This window comes from Carcharhinus amblyrhynchos, chromosome 13 (genome assembly GCF_965287045.1).
Source record: "Carcharhinus amblyrhynchos chromosome 13, sCarAmb.v2.hapA, whole genome shotgun sequence".
NCBI lineage: Eukaryota > Metazoa > Chordata > Chondrichthyes > Carcharhiniformes > Carcharhinidae > Carcharhinus > Carcharhinus amblyrhynchos.
The window spans coordinates 30,124,579-30,138,713 of record NC_137336.1 but is presented as its reverse complement, the minus strand read 5'-3'; positions in this window follow the sequence as shown (position 1 = coordinate 30,138,713).

The following is a 14,135-nucleotide window of genomic DNA, read 5'->3' as shown; positions in this document are numbered from 1 at the left end:
CTGGGTCTTTCTGTACTGATTAATGGATGTCTTGGTCAAAGCCACTTAATAAGATCATAACTCAAGCACAGATTGCAGATGTATCTTTCGAATTGAAATAATGTCAATCATATTCATATAAATTCCCAATTATACATACTTAATTAAGCACCGAGCTATCAAATTGGCCTGACCCCCCATACCTTAAGGAAACAATATTTTGTTTGAATACTTTAAATTCTCTTATTTTTAGCATCACTCGGGACTGTCCTCTGTTTCTTTCCAAGGGCCAGTTTTCTCCAGCCGTTCACACCCGCTGCTGCTGGCAACAGGATTGGAGAATTTGGCGCTCAGGCAAATCTCTGTTCACAGCAGCGGAACTGGAGAATCCCAGTTGTGGGTGTGGTTGGAGAATCCGACTCAAAATACGTTTATTATGAGGAAACTTCCCGACGGAGTTTTTGGTTGGTTTTGTTTTAATTTTAGATAGCTAGCAATTTGTTTCTGAGTTATTTTCTGTCATGAAGTAGAAATATACTAACATATTAGGAGGGGTGTTCTTTCAAGAGGTCAGTCAAGGACAATGATTCAGCCAATATAAACAGAATTTGAACTCATGGCATATGTAAGTCCTGATTTTGAATGTGTTTGATGAGATACTTGTTGATTCTGGAAGTAAAATTTTGAAAAGAATGATAGAATCATAGAGATTACAGCACAGAAGGGAGCCATTCAGCCTGTCATGTCCATATCAGCACTACAGAAATGCTATGTAGCTATTTTCAGTCCCCTTCTGTTTAATCATAGTCCTGCAGTTCCTTTTCTCTTTAGATAGTTTATGTGAGTGGGCAGGTAAGTGGAACTGAGTCCATGGAAAGATCAGACATGATCTTATTGAATGGCGGAGCAGGCTCGAGGGGCCAGATGGCCTACTCCTAGTTCTTATGTTCTTATGATTGAATCTGTCTCCATCACAGTCTCAATTAGTCCATTCTTGATGCTAACCACTCACTGGGTAATATAATATTTTCTCATATCAGCTCTGGTTCTTTTGCCAATCATCTTACATCATAGAATCATTAAATTGTTACAGTATAGAAGGAGACCATTCAGCCCATCAAGTCTGCACTGGCTCTCCAAATGAGCATTATGACTTAGTGCCATTCCCCTGCCTTTTCCCAAATCTTTGCATGCTGTTTCTATTTAAAATAATCACCAAATATCCCCTCGAATGCTTAGATTGAATCTGCCTTCACCACACTTGCAGGCAGTGCATTCCAGACCCGAATCACTCACTGTGTGAAAAAGTCTTTTCTCATGTCACATTTGCTTCTTTTGCAAATCACTTTAAATCTGTACCCTCTCATTCTCAATCCTTTTAAAAGCAGGAAGAGTTCCTCCCTATCTACTCCATCCAGCTTTCTCACGGTTTTGAATATCTCTATCAAATCTCCTTTTAACTTCTTCACTTTAAGGAAAACAGCCCCATCTTCTCCAATTTATCCTTCTAACTGAAGTTTCTCATCCCTGGAATCATTCTTGTAAACCTCATCTGCACTCACCCCGATGTGTTCACATCCCTCTTATAATGTGGCACCCTGAATAGTACACAGTGCTCCAGCTAAGATCTAACTTGTGCCTAATACGAACTCAGCATAACCTCCGTGCTCTTGTACTCCATGTCCCTATTAATAAAGCTCGGGATACTATATGCTTTATTAATCGCTCTCCATTTGTCCGGCGACTTTCAATGACTTATGCACACATACTACCAGGTCCCTCTGCTCCTGCATCCCTTTAAAGAATTTTGCTCCTTGTTTTATGTTGTCTGTCCATGTTCTTTCTACCAAAATCCATCACCTCATACTTCACCACATTGAACTTCATCTGCCACCTATCTATTCACTCCACCAACTTGTCTATGTCCTTTTGAAGTTCTACACTGTCCTACAATGTTTCCAAGTTTTGCATCATCTGCAAACTTTGAAAGTGCTCCCTATACATCAAGTTATTCCATGGACTATTTCTGTCAAGTCTGTTGTGTGGCACTGCATCAAATGCCTTTTTAAAGTCCATGTACACTACATCAACAGCATTACCCATTTGATCCTTTCTGTCCCCTTTTCAAAACTCCAGCAAGTTAGTTAAACATGATTCCCCTTTAGAAACTCATGCTGGCTTTTCCTAATCATCATACATTTTTTCAAGCAAGTAAATGCTATCTCGAACAATTTGTTTCTAGAAGCTTGCCCACCACTGAAGTTAAGTTGGCATCTCATTCTTTACCCTTCTGACAATGTTAATAGCTTTGCTCTGCCTAAGTCTTTCATGATTATAAATATCAAATGTCCTCTCAATCCTTTCTAAAGCAAACTTCCCCAGTTTCTCCAATCTAACACCATAACTGAAGACTCTCATCTTGGTAACCATTCTTGTAAATCTTTTCTACACCCTCTCCAGTGCCTTCACATCCTTCCTAAGTGGTGTCCAAAACTGGGCACCATACTCCAATTGTGACTGAACCAATATTCTATAAATGTTCTCCATAGCTTCCTTGCATTTTGTCCCATTTATAAAGCCCAGGATTAACTACTTTCCCAACCTAATTTTGATTTGATTTATTATTGTCACATGTATTGAAATACAGTGAAAAGTATTGTTTCTTGCATGCTATACAGGCAAAACATACCATTTATAGAGTACATAGGGGAGAAGGAAAGGTGATGCTGCAGAATGTAGTGTTTCAGTCATAGCTAGGGTGTAGAGAAAGATCAAATTATTCTAAGGTAGATCCATTCAAAAGTCTGGTGGCAGCAGGGAAGAAGCTGATCTTGAGTTGGCTGGTATACGAGCTCAGACTTTTGTACCTTTCTCCGAATGGAAGAAGCTAGAGAGTATGCGTGTGGTGTGTGGGTGCTTGATTATGTTGGCTGCTTTTCCAAGATAGTGGGAAGTGTAGACAGAGTCAATGGATGGGAGGCTGCCACTCTCAATGATTTGTGCAAATACCCCAACCCCACCACCCCCAGTTCCTCTGTCCGTGCACCCTCTTAGGAATTATATTCTTTATTTTGCCTCCACATTCTTCCTCCCAAAATTTATCACTTCACTCTTTTCTGCATTAAATTTCATCTGCCACATACCTGTCCATTCCATCAGCTTGGCCAGGTGATCTTGAGGTCTAGCTCAATCCTCCTCATAGTTCACAATATTTCCAAGTTTTGTTTCATCTGCAAATTTTGAAATAATGTCCTACACAGTCAGTTTGATTTAGATATAGATTGATATAGATCAAGAAAAGTAGTGACTCTAATACACTATCTACCTTCATCCAATTTAAAAATGAACCATTAACTGTTACTCTTTCTTTTCACTTAAAGCATAATTAAGGAGATCGCTGTGACACCCACCATCTTACAGTTCATTCACTCAGACACTAAACTGCTGGGGTTTAAATTAAATGTCATTATCTGAGCTGATTTCAATGAGAATCAGAGATTCATAGAATCCTCCTGTGCAGAAAGAGGCCATTCGACCCATTGATTCTGCACCAATAACAATCCCACTCAGACCCTATCCCCATAACCCCATGCATTTACCCTAGCTAGTCCCAGTGGCACGAAGGAGCAATTTATCACAGCCAATCCAGCTAACCCGCACACCTTTGGACTGTGGGAAGAACACAGTAAAAAGCCTGACAACACCAGGTTTTAGTCCAACCGACAACCTGGTGTTGTCAGACTTTTTACTGTGTTTACTCCAGTCCAACGCTGGCACATCCACATCTGCGGGAAGAAACCAGAGCACCCGGAAAAAGCCAGCGCCGACATGGGGAGAATGTGCAAACTCCACACAGACAGTGACTGAACCAGGAATCAGACACAGGTCGCTGGTATTGTGAGGCAGTAATGCTAATCACTGTGCCTCCAAGTAACATCCATGGAATCATAGAAATATAGGAATACAAAGTCAAATATTTAGCTCCTTGAGCCTGTTCCATCATTCAATTAAAACTTATTTGGGTGATCCACCTTTACCTTCTATCTCTTAATATCTTTGGCTATCAAAAATCGATCAATTTTAGTTTCAAAATTAACGGTTGATTTATCACCCATTGCCATTTGCAGAAGAAAGTTTGAAGCTTTGGATTAACTGTACTCATCAGTGCTCATTGCCAAGGGTATTAAGCTTTTTTCTTTGTAACAAAGTAAACAGACCGAATTGTGAAATGCGATCTTCAAACACAAGCACATATTCAACAATTTTGTGTATCAGTTAAATTATTTACATCCATAGTATAGTGGCCCTGACCATAGGTTCATTTTCATAGCTATTTGAGATTCGTTAAAATTTGGGGTTTTTTGTTCGAGCAAGCTAGTTTTCTTGGGTATGTGTTGCTGGTGTTCATCTTTTTGTCATAATTTTTTAGTGAGCCTTGGCTGTGAATGTTGACAGAATCATCAACTTGAACATACACCACAGCCCCAAGCTTAATCCTGCTCTTATCCTACATACAGAGAGAGTGGATAATGATCAGGCTTCTTAATCCAGCTACACTAAGGTCAATTGTAGCACTCCCACTTGCTTTCCAACTGAGATAATGATCTCAGCCCTGACTGGGGATGGAGATGAACTACATAGAGAGCCTTCTTCACTCGGCTATTCACTGATATGGTGAAGGTGTCCATGAATCCAAGTATTGCGCAGCTGAAGGGCATTTTTTTAAATGAATTACTCAAAACTGATTAAAGGTACAATCCAGCTAATCAAGCACAGAACTAATGAATGTGCCCATTAATAAGTTCAGCACTTTCAACTAAATCAAAAGCTTAAAACTTCAATGTCCTTGATTGTTAACCTCCTTCTGTCACACAGAGGGACAGAGTAGCTAAGATCCTTGCGATCTGTGGCTAGAGCTTCTGGCATTCATTAAGATTGCAAAGAGCTTCTCTTTTGTAAAGCTATGTGCACCACATTAAGTTGCCTGCTTCACTTCAACTTCTGGTTTTCTCTGATAAGCTCCAGCTGAAATAACGTTAATGGAGATTATTTCCCCAGGGATTTAAAAGCAAAGTTGAAAGTTTGTGAATTCATCAAAAAGACAGGAGAAAATGCTCTTGCATTGCTAGCATCTAGAAGTGTGCAACTCCAGGAAAGAGCTAGTAAGAAAACATTTCAACAATTATTCCGTTTCTTTTTTAATAAAACAATAATTATGTTTCATTTTATGCAAAAAAGACCGCATTTCAACATGTATTGAGCAGTGCAATTTCACACGTTCTATTCCTGTAATTTAAATTAGTGCGGCACACCTATTCTAATGAAGTGCTACAACTTGATAAGCAATACTTAGAAAGAACGCAACAATGAATTGACGTAATTCTTCTGACATGAATCAATAAACTTCTGTTTGAAAACACCTTTGTATACTTCTGGTAAGCAACTTGAGGGAATCTGGAGCCCATTAATCCAATTTCAACCAACTAAATGGCTATTATATGCTTGCAGGCCTTTTATGCAGTTTAATGGAGAACCTATAAAATGATTACATTTGTGTATGACATAAAAATCATAGAAACCCTACAGTGCCAAAGGAGGCCATTTGGCCCATCGAGTCTGCAGCAGCAACAATCCCACCCACGCCCTGTCCCCGTAATCCCACATATTTACCCCGTGGGAACTGAGTGTATGGTGTCGAAATTTGCTGATGACACCAAGATTGGTGGAACGGCAAATTGCGAGGAGGGTGTGGAGAGTCTGCAGAAGGATCTAGATAGGCTGGGCGAATGGGCCAGGAACTGGCAAATGGAATTTAATGTTGGCAAGTGCGAGGTGGTCCACTTTGGTAGGAATAATGGTAGGAAGGACTATTACTTACGGGGCGAAAAACCGCAGCAGGCGACGGTGCAGAGGGACCTCGGGGTCCTTGTGCATGAGTCGCAAAAACCCAGCTTGCAGGTGCAGCAGGTGGTCAGGAAGGCTAATGGGATGCTGGCCTTCATAGCGAGGGGGATTGAATATAAAAGTAGGGAGGTCTTGCTGCAGCTGTATAGGGCATTGGTGAGGCCGCAGCTGGAGTACTGTGTGCAGCTTTGGTCGCCACACTTATGCAAGGATATTTTGGCCTTGGAGGGAGTGCAGAGGAGGTTTACTAGGCTGATACCGGAGTTGAGGGGGTTGAGTTATGAGGAGAGGCTGAATAAACTAGGCTTGTACTCGTTAGAGTTTAGAAGAATGAGGGGAGATCTCATTGAGACATTTAAGATGATGAATGGGATGGATAGGACAGAGGTGGAGAGACTCTTCCTGCTCAGGAAGGACAGTAGGACTAGGGGGCACAGCCTCAAGATAAAGGGGGGGGAGGTTTAGAACGGAGTTGAGGAGGAACTTCTTCACTCAAAGGGTGGTGAATCTCTGGAATTCTCTGCCCGTTGAAGTGGTGGAGGCTGCCTCGCTAAATATTTTTAAGACACGGGTTGATAGGTTTTTGATAAGCGAGGGGATTAAGGGTTATGGGGAGAGGGTGGGAAAGTGGAACTGAGCCACGACAGATCAGCCATGATCTTATTGAATGGCGGGGCAGGCTCGAAGGGCTAGATGGCCTACTCCTGCTCCTATTTCTTATGTTCTTATGTTCTAATCTCTCTAATCTATACATCTCAGGACACTAAGAGGCAATTTAGCATAGCCAATGCACCTAACTCGCACCAGAGGAAACCCATACAGACACGGGGAGAACGTGCAAACTCCACACAGATAGCGACCCAAGCCAGGAATTGAACCCAGGTCATTAGAGCTGTGCCAACAATTGTGTCATGATAGTCACACATGACCCTTTGTGATACATACGAACATACAATATGCTATGGTTAGCATGTTATTAACTGAATACTTGATCATTCTCATTTGGAGAACTATACTCCCAAGGTTGCTCTTGGGATTAAATATAATTGGCAAATTAATTTCAATATAGCTAAGTGTGAGCTGGTACACTTTGGTCGGAAGAATAAAGAGGCTCCTTGGAAATAAGTAGGGTAGAGGAATAGGGGACCTGGAGGTAGAGATGCATAAATCACTGCAGGTAGTGACACAGGTAATAAGGCCACAAGAAAAGCAAACAAAATACTGGAGTTCATTACTGTAGTTGAAACAATTATAAAGCTAAGTTACGTTGAACTTGTATTGCACTTTATTTAGACAACACTTACAGCCCTGCTTACAGTCATTGAATTTGCACAATACTGATGTTATTGATGTCAAGGGCTGATGCAACACAGAAACTGCAAAACTGGTCAATGAACGTGCAGGAAATGGCTTCCTTTTTCACTGCCTTTTTTATCATTTCATGGGATGTGGGCATCACTAGCTTGGCCTGCTTTTCTTGCCTGCCTCTAAGTGCTCATGAGAAACTTATGGTTAGTTTATTTATTATTGACACAAGTTGACTTACATTAACACTGCAATGAAGTTATTGTGAAAATCCCCTAATCACCACTCTCCAGAACCTGTTTGGGTACACTGAGGGAGAATTTAGCATGGCCAATGCATCTAACCAGCATGTTTTTCAGACTGTGGGAAGAAACTTGAGTACCCAGAAGGAAAGCCACGAAGACACAGGGAGAGTGTGCAGATTCCACACAGACAGTGACCAATTGGGTTCTTGTGAGGCAGCAGTGCTAACAACTGTGCCACCGTGCCACCCCTTCTTGAATTGCTGCAGTCCATGTAGTGTCGGTACATCCACAGTGATGTTAGGAAGGCGATTCCAGATTTTGGCCCAGCAACAGTGAAGTAATGGTGTAGTTCCAAGTCAGGATGGGGTGTGGCTTGCAGGGAAAATTGCAAGTTAAAAGTTAAAGTTAAAGTTTATTTATTAGTCACTAGTAAGGCTTACATTAACACTGCAATGAAGTTACTGTGAAATTCCCCGAGTTGCCACAGTCCAGCATTTGTTCTGGTCAATGCACCTAATCAGCAGGTGTGTTGGTGCCCCCATGCATTTGCTGCCCCCTATTCTTCTCGGTGGTAGAAGTCATGGGTTTAAAAGTTGTCACATGAGCATCGAGAGTTCCTGCAGTTCATCTTGTAGGTGGTACAGACTGCTGCCACTATGTGTCAATGGTCAAGGAATTGGATATTGAAGGTGGTGGATGGGATGCCAGTCAAGTGTACTGCCTTGTCTTGGGTAGTGTCGAGCTTCTTGAGTGGTATTGGAGTTGTGCTCATCCAGAGAAGTGGGTGGTATTCCATCACACTCTTGACTTTTGAAGTGTAAATGGAGGACAGAATTTAGGGTGTCGGGAAGTGAGTTACAGTATTTATATAAATGGTCAATTTCAGTTTCTGGTCAATGATAAACCACAGGAATTTGATAGTAGAGGATTAAGAGATGGCAATGGAATAAATGAGGAGAATTTAGATGTTTCTTTTGACCATTGAGAGGCAAAAGTAATATTGGTTTGCATAGCTATAGGAGTACCAAATGAGCAGGAGGATAAATCAGGATGCGTCAGTGACTCCAGCAACTGCCTTCCCACTTCAACTGTATAGACAGTGGCTGGAACTTTACTGTGCTGCCTGCCCCAGGAATCAGAGCAGGTGACAGGCGGACCATGGATAGGTCCTTTGACCTCGTTCAGGACTTTACGGTTTCGGATGAGCAAGGCTGTAAAATCCAGCCCAGTGTCTCTGACCTACTCTGGCACTGAATACGAATTTTCAATGATTCTTGCTTTATTTTATATCAAAGTTGCAGAAATGAAACACGTGGCAATGATTCCAGAAAGCTTGGGACATGCTGAGAGACACCCTTGACTCATCTAAATCAAAATATCAGTGAGATGCTCAATATTGACTCCAGTGATACATGAGCTTTATTGATCTTTTGTCAGCGCCTGCTAGAACATTGCCAATCTACAGCAGAAAATAGCTTTGATCTCAGATAAGCTTTGATAACTGACTAAATAACAACTTATTTAAGAACAACAAAGTTACTGAGAAAGGACATGGGAGATGTTAGCGTCACGAAAAATTAGAATCAATCATCTCTGACATATTTAAGGTTGAAAAAATGGATCTAATCTGCCAAAGATAGCTTTTGAATTTCGACATGCAAGAACATGTCTCAACTCTAACGTGCATTTCATATCATTATGAAACACTCAGATCAGTGTGCTAATAATTATTTTTAATAATAATTAACTTTTAAATCCAGTTTCTCTAGATTATTCCCATCAAAATGCAGCAAAATCATGTGCGAGAGAAAAGAATAGAAGAATGCACTGATGAGATTTTAAAAATATTTGCATTTATGTAGTACCTTTCACAACCACTGAATATCTCAAAGAACTTTGCAAACAATCAAGTACTTTTGAAATGTATTCGCTGTTAAAGTGATGTTAGATGAAGAGAGGCAAGAAGGTGCTTGTTGGTACAAAAATATTAGCATAAACCAGTCAGACCCCTTAGGGAATGAGATCGGGGAAATAATAACAGGAAACCAGGAAAAGACAGAGGAGTTAAATAAATACTTTGTGTCAGTCTTCACGGTGGAAAACTCAAAGAGTATTCCAAAAATACTAAATCATCAAGGGACAAAAGTGTGGGGGCTTCAAGAAAATAAATACGATAGTCACTACTAGAGTAAAAGTATTAAGAAAACTAATGGGGCTCAGGACCGCTGAGTTTCCTAGACCTAATGAATTGATTCCAGGATATTAAAGAAAGTAGTTACAGAAATAATGTATGCACTGGTAGTAATCTTCCAAGGTTCCTTAAATTCTGGAAAAACCCCAGAGGATTGGAAAACTGCCAATGTAACACTCTTATTCAAAAAGAGAGGAAGACAAAAACCAAGCAAGTAAAGGCCAGTCAGCTTGACATTTGTCATTTAAGAGTCTATTATAAAGGATATAAAAGCAGAACATTTACAAATACATAACATAATCAAACAGAGTCAGCATGGCTTCATGAGGGGAAATCATTTCTGACAAATTTATTAGAATTCTTTGAGGTGGTAATAGGAGCAGGCTAGATAAAGGGGAACCAGTAGATGTAATATACTTAGACTTCCAAAAGGTGTTTGATACAGTACCACACAAAAGGCTACTTAATAAGATAAGAGCCCATGGTGTTAGGTGTAGTATATTAGCATAGATAAAGAATTGACTAACTGATAGAAGACAGAGAGCTGGGATAACAATTTGCTCTGGTTGAGTACTTCAATGTCCATCTTCAAGAGTAGCTTGGTAACATCACCAAAGACTGAACTCGTCACTTCTGACAGGAAGACTGGGTGTACAGTAGGTGGTGAGGGAACCAACACGAGGGAAAACCATACTTAACCTCATTCTCTGCTGCAGATGCATCTGTCCATGACGGAATCAGTGGGAGTGACAATCAAGTATTCCATGTGGAGACAACATCCCATCTTCACATTGAGGGTACCCTCCATCATGTTGTGTAGTACTACCACCGTGCTAAATGTGATGAACTTTGAACAGACTTCACAACTCAAGACTAGGCATCCGTAAGGCACTGTGAGCCAAGAGCAACAACAATGTACTCAACCACAATCTATATCCTCATGGCCCAACATATTTTTCATTCTACCATGATCACCCTGCTAGTAGATCAACGCAGGACAGAGGATTTCCTTATCTTACCAGGGAAAAGCAGAAGGAACCGACACAGGATATTGCCAGTGAAGTATAAAGTGATGTCAACAAAATGAAGGAGATAGTCTCAACTTCAGGAAGAGTGGTGGAGGACATGCCCCTCTCTACATCAATGGGGAAGAAGTAGAAATGGTCAAGAGTTTCAAATTTTTAGGTGTCCAGATCACCAACAACCTGTCCTGGCCACTCCACGCTGATGCTACAGTTAAGAAAGCCCACGAATACCTCTACTTTCTCAAAAGACTAAGGGAATTTAGCATGTCCACTATGACTCTCAGCAACTTTTATAGATGCACCATAGAAAGCATTCTTTCTGGTTGTATCATAGCTTGGTATGGCTCCTGCTCAGTCCAAGACCACAAGGAACTACAAAGGGTCGTGAATGAACCCAGTCCAAGACTCAAACCAGCCTCCCACCCATTAACCCTGTTTACACTTCCCACTGCCTCGGAAAAGCAGCCAGCACAATCAAGGACCCCATGCACCTTGGAGATACTCTCTTCCAGCTTCTTCCATTGGGAAAAAGATAAAAAGTCTGATGACATATACCAACCAACTCAAGAACAGCACCTTCCCTGCTGTCATCAGACTTTTGAATGGACCTACCTCGTATTAAGTTGATCTTTCTCTACACCCTGGCTATAACTGTAACATACATTCTGCACTCTCTCGTTTCCTTCTCTATGTACAGTGTGTTTTGTTTGTATAGTGTACAAGAAACAGTACTTTTCATTCTAATACATGTAACAATAATAAATCAAATTAAATCAAATCGAGAGTTGTATCAGAATCATAAGGGTTACCATGCAATCACTGTTTGGTTGGCATGTGACCATGCGTAGAACATCATGTCTATAGCAGCCTTAACACCTCCTTCCTAAGGTAGTCAATCATTCACCCCATTCTTTGCACCACCACAGTGAATTAGAAACTGGCTGCTGGAAGAAAAGGTATACCTTCAATGCTACTAGCTCATGAATCTTCTTCCAATGTGCCTCTAATGAATACCATACAGTCACAAGGAACATCTCCTCATGTCCATCAGCATCGTGGGGCAATGGCTCTATTGCCTGGATCACTCAGTGGGAGACCTCCAATATTCACCAATACAGGTGATTATACTTGTGGTGGTCTATGGCATCCTTCTGAATCTCCCTATCTTGATGTTGCAACCTGCGCCACTAGTAATTCCAAGGCCACCTTATGAGGAGGAGCAGGAGGAAGAATATGAAGACGAGGCAGAAGAAGTAGGGAAGATGCATCCAGAACCACTTTGCTCCTGATATACTGTCCATTATCAGATTCTGAGACTTTGGTTCCTCTCATCCTACCAACATCATTGCTCTAGGATTCCCACCTTTGAATCTATTTGCTAAGAACTTCTATATTTTCTCCTAAATAAAAGACACCAACAAAAAATCATCCATAACAACTTTACTTAGCAATCCTTCTAATAGTATGTACAAAAGTGGATTATTCATCACTGTGCATTTATTTGATATCTGTCTTATAAATGCTTTAGCATATTTTAAGGCTCCTACACTGAGCTACCACAATGGCTGCTGCATGGCTGGTGGAAGGTTGCTGATTTTCATTGAGTGGGACCACAGATAGACCTGAAGGGCAGCTGCCAGAAGCATTGGGTCTCGAGGACCCAGCTTTGGATTGCACCACCTTGTCATTGGCAGCAGCAGTCTGGGCTGGCTGGCTGAAAGGGCAGATGAGTGACGGTGGTGGAAGCATGAATACTGTAATCCTGAGTCAGGACAGAAGATTTGGCGCACAATGATTCCCTGTCCCTCCCCTCAAGGCAATACCTCAGCAGTCCTGGTAATCTGCAAGGACAAGTTGCTGGACTGCTGTGAGATTCTGCAAGCCCCCTGCAGCACTGTTAGCCAGAATGGCAGCAGTTTCAGCCTCTATGAGAGCAAACAACAATTACATGGCCTCTGTCTGAGGTACCACTGTAACACTAAGATGTCGAGTGGCTTCAATCTGAGATTTTATTCACAAATGATATTTAAAAATAGGGAACAAAGGAAGGGAACTGTAGTTAGCTCTTGGAGCAGCAGATTTCATCAAATAGTGAAACACACTTGAGGGGCTAAAGGTCCTACTTCTATTTCAATGTTCCTATGAAGCCCTCTCCAAGCATTATTCCTTGTTAACTTCTCCTTCACTTTGTCCTATGGTCCCAGACATTACTGATGTGGGGGCAGGAATGAGGTCGTGGATGCTTGGCTAAATGCTCCTTCATTTTCAATTCACTAGATGTTCAATGCAAATAACACAGTTTTTAAAGTTTAAAATTTGTTTACTAGTGTCACAAGTAGGCTTACATTAACACTGCAATGAAGTTACTGTGAAAATCCCTGAGTTGCCACACTCTGGCACCTGTTCAGGTTCACCGAGGGAGAATTTAGCACAGTCAATGCATCTAACCAGCATGTCATTCAGACTGTGGGAGGAAACCCATACAGGCATGGGGAGAATGCACATATGTCACACAGTGATCCAAACCAGGAATCAAACCCAGGTCCTTGGCGCTGTGAGGCCACAGTACTAACCATTGTGCCGCCAAGACAGCCTCCTGTACATTGGACCTTCAGACCTCTAAAATTTCAACATTTACAAGAGATACACATTAAGTTCAGACCTGAGCTACTGAGAGCTCTGTTGTAGATTTCCCAAGATCGTTGCGTGCTCTATCGTACTCTACAACACCGATACTCATTCATTGCCAATTTTTCCAAGATACTTTGCACCGCCTCAAAAGACTCCTGCAGGGGATTCTGTTCAAACTGCTTCCATTCTTTATTTTATATCCACATATGCACACTTCCCAAAGAGATCGAAGCACTTCATTCTGAAACCAATTGCAGTGAATTTATCAAAGCGCTTGTACTTTATTGAGGGTGGGACTTTCACAATATTTGTACCTCAGTGATGTACAGAAGGTGAACACACCCCTGAAACATTAGGTATGTTGAGTATTTGAGGCAGATGGAGTTTAATTTAGATAAATGCAAGGTGATGCAGTTTGGTAGATTGAACCAGGGCAGGACTTACTCATTTAATGGTAGGGCATTGGGGAGAGTTACAGCACAAAGAGATCTAAGGGTACATGTTCATAGCTCCTTGAAAGTGGAGCCACAAGTGGACAGAGTGGTGAAGAAAGCATTCAACATGCTTGGTTTCATTGGTCAGAACATTGAATACCGGAGTTGAGACATTGTGTTGAAGTTGTACAAGACATTGGTCACACTTAGAATACTGTGTACAGTTCTGGTCACCCTATTATAGAAAGGTATTATTAAACTAGAAAGAGTGTAGAAAAGGTTTACCAGGATACTACCGGGACTTAATGGATTGAGTGATAAGGAGAGGCTGGATAGACTGGGACTTTTTTCTCTGGAGGTAGAAGGCTGAGAGGTGACCTTATAGAGGTTTATAAAATAATGAGGGGCATGGATCAGTTAG